Raw genomic sequence first — 7,390 nt, 5'->3', positions numbered from 1 at the left:
ATAGTAACGAGAGTTATCAAAAGAGCCGAAACTACAAAATGGGCAACGACCATGACCTAAAGAAGTATTTCTTAGAAATAGATTGGGAAAAGGAGATTCCAGTAGAAGATTTAAATGTTATATATAGAATATTCAATGAATCATATGAAATATATGTCCAAAATTACATTCCTCAGAACAATGGAAAAGAAATAAAAATAAAGAAATTGTTTAATAAAGAATGTAAAAAAAAAAAAAAGATTTACTGTGGAATTGATACAGAAGACACAACAGTGAGAGGGCATTTAACCCACCGAATCCCGACCGATTTTTCACCACTAACCCCCCCCCCCTAATCCTGGCAGAGTTTTGAAAAAAAAAAAATTGGTTAAAACCTCCGCTTTTTGTGAGAGATTGGGAAAATGCCCCCCAAAGTGCTCACCTGAGCTTAGAAGTGGTCTAAACAGGTGACCCTTTAAACACCTGGTACCGAGTTCTCTGGAGCCACGCTGCGAGTGTTGTGTTTTCTATGTAGTGGTAACTATTCCAAACCACTCAGAATAGATAGATATTTGTTAATTTGGTACGAATTTATATGTTGTACAAGAATAGATAGGTTTTCACACAATAATATAGGCGATATAAGCATTGTTTCATTCACTGAACACATCAACATACCGCACTTTCCTTGGTGTCGTTATCTCATCACTTCTGCTCGTTTCTTGCTCTGGCACACGTAATCTTTATTCTCATAATCGTCATCGATTGAGGAATCACTCTCGCCTTCAATTCTTACCGTGGCGTGATATGTCTTTACTGGCCAGGTCACTGCTAACATTTGAGTTGCCGAGACAATGGCGTGGGGGTGAGAGGTCATGCAGGGTAAGGCAGTGTCCTCCCTGGCAGCAGGTAGAGGAAGGTGTCCAGCGTCTACGTACCTATAATCACACACGAAATTTGAAAATTGTGCAAATCATGGACCTTGCAACTGCAAAACGTATGGATACATTACCGGGATTCACCGTGACAAAACATTGCAACGTATCCATAAGTTATCGGGACGTCTCGGGTTAACAAGTATAAACAGGCAAGAAACAATTATACAAAGATAAGGAGAGAAGCTCAAAGACATTTTGAGGAAGACAATGTAAATCAAAGTAGTGATCAACTGTAGCTATTTTACAGCTACATCCGAAGCAAAACCAAAGTTAAAGATAAAATACAGTCCAGAACGGATGAGGGGATAGCCTAATATATACACAAGAAAAAATATTCGTGAAATAATATATGAAAATATCCAGTTTTTACAAAAGAAAATAAATTTTGAGAGATGATATGGAACATGTATGCCCACAAATATTAACAGATATACAAATACCAGCAAAAAGAATTTCAGGAAGAGTTACGTAAATTAGACAATGGAAAAGCAAATGGTCCTGATGAAATTTCAGGTTGGGTGCTACATTAATGTGCAGAAGAGTTAAGCAGACAATTTTATTTAATATTCAAGGAATCCTTAGGGCAAGGTAAGCTACCTGCTTTTGCAAGAAAGCAAACATTGTTGCCCTATTCAAGATATGGATAAAACAGAATTGACTCAACTGCTCGCCAGTATCACTGACCAGTGTTGTAAGTAAGATGGTAGAAAAGCTGATTAGAAAAGTTTGGGTAAACCACCTAGGAGAACAATATACTAATAGAAAGGCAGTTCGTTTTTGGAAAGGGAAAATCATATGTTAGAAATATATGAAGCTACTATGACATTGCAACGTATCCATAAGTTATCGGGATGCCTAGGGTTAACAACTATAAACACGCAAAAAACAATTATACAAGGATAAGGAGAGAAGCTCCTGTGGAGGGGGGGACACAATCTGGCCGCACTATGGGGTGGTACTATTACTCTGCGGCCAGGTTGTGTTAGGAAGAATACTGCCACCGTATTCCCTGCGTGTCGTAAAAGGCGACTAAAAGGGGCGGGTTGAGGGGACTAGGGACCCCCTCCTCTGTTTTTTAGTTCCTAAAAAGAGACAGGCCAGAGAAAGGGATGGGGGATGGAGTTATCCCTGTACCCTGAAGATGGGGTCTATGAATGTGCGTGGATGTAGTACGATTGAGGTTAAAAGGGAGGAGAGTGGGAGAATGTTTGTGAGAAGAAAGTTAGATGTGTTAGCTTTGAGTGAAACGAAGATGAAAGGGAAGGGTGAGTCTATGTTTGGAAGTGTGACTGGAAGATTGTCTGGTGTTGCTAGAGGAAGGGCAAGAGAAGGTGTGGCCTTGTTAGTGAGTCCGGAAGTACAGCAGTGTGTGATTGAATGGAAGGAGGTGTCATCGAGACTGATGTGGGTGAAAGTGAAATTTGAACGGGAGTTGTGGGTGTTTGTGAATGCATATGGGTCTGGTAGTGAAAGGGATGAAGAAGACAGGGAGTCTTTTTGGAATGATGTTGATGAGTGTTTGCAGACTTTCGGAGCTAATGTGAATGTGGTAATGATGGGAGATCTGAATGCTAGAGTGGGAAATGTAGCAGTTGAAGGTGTAGTTGGTATGCATGGTGTGCCTGGAAGAAATAAAAATGGGGAACGAATGATAGGGATGTGTGTTGAGCGAGAGATGGTGATTGGAAATACGCTGTTTGAGAAGAAAGATATTTATAATTATACATGGGTGAGACAGGAGGGTGGAATGGTTGTTGATAGCGCTTTGATGGACTATGTGGTTGTGTCGAGGAATGTAATAGGAAGATTGTTGGATGTGAGAGTTCTGAGAGGGGAGGGTGGAGGTATGTCTGACCACTACCTGGTGGAGGGAAAGTTAAGAGTAGGTATGAGATAGGTGAGAGCTAGGAAGGTTAGGTGTGGCAGGGAGGTTTTGAAAGTGAGTGAGTTGGATAAAAGAGAGAAAATGATAGAGTATCAGGAGAAAGTGAAAGATGAGTGGAACGCAGTGAAAGATCAGGAAAATGGCAGTGTGGAGGAGGAATGGCAGTTGTTTAAGAGTGCTGTGGTGGGGCATGCAGAAGAGGTGTGTGGTGTGAGACGTGTGGGTGGTGGTGTAAGAAAAGGAAGTGAATGGTGGTGCGAGGAAGTAAGTATGGCTGTGGCAGATAAGAGACGTGCATATGAAGTGTGGTTGCAGAGGAAGGATGAGGTGTCATATGAGAGGTATAAGGAAAGGAGGAATAGGGCGAGAAGAGCTGTGCGTGATGCTAAAGTGGCAGCAGATGAGAGGTGGGGTAGGCGGCTGACTGAGAATTTTCAACAGAATAAGAAAATGTTTTGGAAGGAGGTGAAAAGGGTGCGAAAGGGAGAGTCTAGGAAGGAAGAACGAGTAAAAGCAGAGGATGGAAGGATGTTAATTGAGATTGATGCAGTAAGGAAGAGATGGGCAGAGTATTTTGAAAGATTGTTAAATGTAGAGGAGGAAAGGGTGGCTGAGACTGTGGCAGATGGAAGGGTGCAAGGAATAAATGTGTTGGGAGAGTTGAATGATTCTTTGATCACGAAGGAGGAAGTGCAGGAGGCAGTAAAGGAGATGAAAACAGGGAAAGCTGCAGGTATGGATGGGCCTGAAGGGTGGTGGAGTGACTATTGTTGACTGGTTAGTAAGATTGTTAAATGTGTGCTTTGTGAAAGGTATGGTGCCAATTGACTGGGCAAGTGCTTGTGTGGTCCCGTTGTATAAAGGCAAGGGTGATAAGTATGAATGTTCTAGCTTTAGGGGTATAAGTCTGTTGAGTGATGTAGGTAAGGTGTATGGTAGAGTGTTAATTATGAGAGTTAGAAAGGGTACAGAGGGAGTAATTGGTGATGAGCAGTGTGGCTTTAGGAGAGGGAGGGGATGCGTGGATCAGGTGTTTGCGGTGATTCAAGTGTGTGAAAAGTATTTAGCGAAAAGCAAGGATGTGTTTTGGGCATTCATGGATTTAGAGAAAGCATATGACAGAATTTATAGGGAGGCTTTGTGGACTGTTTTAAGATTGTATGGACTTGATGGTAGGTTATTAAAAGGGGTGAAAAGTTTTTATGTAAATAGTAGAGCGTGTGTAAGAGTGGGAAAGGCTGTGAGTGATTGGTTTCCCGTAAGAGTGGGCCTGCGACAGGGATGCGTGATGTCGCCTTGGTTGTTTAATATTTATATGGATGGTGTTGTAAGAGAGGTGAATGCAAGTGTTTTGGGTGGAGGTCTGAGTCTGGTGAATGTCGATGGTGGAGAGTGGAATCTTAAGCAGCTGCTGTTTGAAGATGATACTGCACTGGTGGCTGATTCAGAGGAGAGATTGAGACAGTTGGTAGGGGAGTTTGGAAGGGTGTGTAAAAGGAGGAAATTGAAAGTAAATGAGAATAAGAGTAAAGTGATGAAGTGTACGAGGTTGGTAGATGTTAGGGGGATGAATATAGTTTTCAATGATGAGTAACTTGAAAAGGTGGAGTGTTTTAATTATTTAGGGTCGCATGTTGCTATGGATGGAAGAATAGATGCAATAGTGAAGTTTAGAGTAAATGAAGTAGGAAAGGTGCTGGGAGGATTGAAAAAAAAAATGTTTAGATGTCGTTCGCTTAGAATGGATGTAAAGAGAAGGCTGTATGAGGGTGTTGTGGTACCGACTGCGTTATATGGGGCTGAAACATGGAATATGGGTGTAGCAGAAAGGAAAAGTTTGAATGTAATGGAGATGAGGTGTCTGAGGAGTATGTGTGGAGTGACGTGTATGGATCGAGTGCGAAATGATGAAGTGCGAAGGAGAACTGGAGTTGTTCGGGAGATGGCTGGTAGAGTTGAGCAGAGGGTGTTGCGATGGTTTGGGCATATGGAGAGAATGGATAATGAGCGATTGGTGAAAAGATAACTAGATCTGATGTGAGAGGTGTAAGACTGTGATGGAGACTACGAATAGGATGGATGGACAGTGTGAAGAGAGCGCTGGATGCAAGAGGGATGTCTGTTGAGCAAGGAAGAGTGGCTGTGCGTGACAGAAATAAATGGAGAGAAATTGTGAATAAATAAATGATGACGCTGCCCTGAGGGGATATTCTCCCACATTTGGTCTGATTAGCTAGTCAGGTCAGGTGCGAGTAAGGGGATGGGTCTATTATGATGTGGCAAGGGTAAACCAGCTCTGCTGTCGGGCCCTGCTGCGGATGTCACTTATTGCATTGCGCAGTTGACCCATGTGTGGTGTGGTGCGGTGAGGATCTGTCCCTTCTCCCCTTTGGGGCTAAGATGCGAATGACTGTGTTTGAATGGATGAGTAAATGGGGAGTGTGTCGTCCTGTCTCGGCTACCTCCTTTTCCATGAGGGAAGCAGCCTAGGTATATAGATAGATAGATAGACTATGACAAGGTTGCAGAAGCATTACAGAAAAGAGAGGGATGGGTGGACAGTTTCTATTTAGATTTCAAGAATGTATTTGACAGAGTACTGCGCCAGAGACTTTTATGGAAACTGTACCATCAAGGTAGAATCCAAGGCAACCTGTACTGTTGGATGCAAGATTTTCTCAGAAAAAGGAAAATGAGATCAGTACTAAGGTGAAATTACTCATCATGGAGGGAAGTGACCCGTGGAGTTCCACAGGGCTTAGTGCTGGCACCAAGTATGTTTCTACTCTATATAAATGACACAGACAGGAACACTGGAAATGGAAGTTATCTAAATAAGTTTGCTGAAGATGAAAAAGTTCAAAGGAAAATTGCTAACACAGATTCTTGCACAGAACTACAAGATTCAAATAAACTTCATGATTGGAGCAATATATGTCAAATGGAATTCAGTGTGGACAAGCGTCATGTAATTAAGTCTGATAAAAGAGAAAAAAAGAACAGACTGGGATTATAAGTTAGGAAGGTCAACCCTAGAGACATCACAAAGGGAGAACGATCTAGAGGTGATGATTAGTAACAGACTATCTGTGGCTGACCACATCAGTGAGAAGGTACAGAACATGTATACACTGCTTGCTAATAAGAGAATAGCATTCACATATACAGTATTAATGAAGACATGCTGAGAGAGATAATAACATCATTCATCAGACCAACCCTGGAGTATGCTTCAATTGTATGGAATCCCCATCTGAAAAAACACATAGATAAAACTGAAAAAGTACAAAGGGCAGCTACAAGATGGTTACCAAGCTTAAGAGATCTAAGCTACGAAGAAAGACTAGAAAAACTGAAACTACCAACACTACATGAGAGAAGGAAAAGAGGATACATGATAATGCTAAACAAATGAATCTTAGGGAAAGAGAAAACAGACAAAAAAGGGTATATGACTTACGGAGAGGCATCAGCAAGAAGAAAATGCAAAAAAACTACATAAAAAGAGAGATCCTAAAGATGTAAGGAAATTCAGTTTCCCAAATACGGCAACCGATCAGTGGAATGCATTACCGAATGAGAAAGTGAGTGCCAGAACAAATCATAATTTTAAGGATATGTACGATGAAAATGGTTTTATACACAGGACAGCAAGTGTTTGACTTATTCCTATAAAGATATTATTAGGTAAGAACAAGTAGGTAAGAACACACACACACACACACACACACACACACACACACACACACACACACACACACACACACACACACACACACACACACACACACACACGCACACACACACCAATAAGGATTAATATTTCCAAATTACAAGCAGTTGCTTTCGGTTCCTGACTCTGGGGATTTCACTCAGAGGAATCAGATCGCTTGGCATTAACTACTGTAAAGTCGTTGCCCAAAGTTGACAGATTTATTTTCTTTAACATCTTAAGGCCACATATAATTTCTGTTTGGTGATACTTGCTGACAAAATCACCTAAGTCGCTCATTATGAGAGTGTCACACTTTAGTAAAGGACCGTCGTACTCACCAATCTTTCGACACCAAATGCCCATTAAGTCTGTAAAGGAAGGCATTGTGGAGCACAGAGGCATTGGAGAGAAGTCAGTTTTGTAGTCCCGGCACGTGCCAGCACGGCGGGGACCTTTGATGGGCAACAGTGGTTGGTTGGAGCACTTATGGGTCACTGCCTGTCATGTCTGTCTTGCAAGCCAGTACGTATGGTGAGCTGCCTGTGCCATGGCTATGTCTCACCACCGAGTACATGTGGCTAGCTAATACGTGTCAAGGTGGGAAGGCTTGGGTAGGTGTGAGAGGAATGGGACACAGTTGACTTGAAACTTCGTACTTTACCCTATGACAGCAAGCTGGAGACTGGAGGCCACTCACAGCTGCCAAATTATACAAACTAAAATCTGCTATATTGGTCTCTAAAGGCCGCTGCAAGTCACTAATTTATTGATGGTAAAGACTACAATAAAGTAAACAAGTCGGTAGGTGATGATAGCCAGCTCTAATCGGACCAAACTTAGTCAGCGACCGGATGTGAGTTTCGACACTAAAAG

This window comes from Coenobita brevimanus, chromosome 3 (assembly GCF_032717465.1).
Source record: "Coenobita brevimanus isolate Jiangsu-jjx chromosome 3, ASM3271746v2, whole genome shotgun sequence".
Classification (NCBI taxonomy): domain Eukaryota; kingdom Metazoa; phylum Arthropoda; class Malacostraca; order Decapoda; family Coenobitidae; genus Coenobita; species Coenobita brevimanus.
Note: the sequence above shows the minus strand (reverse complement) of the source record.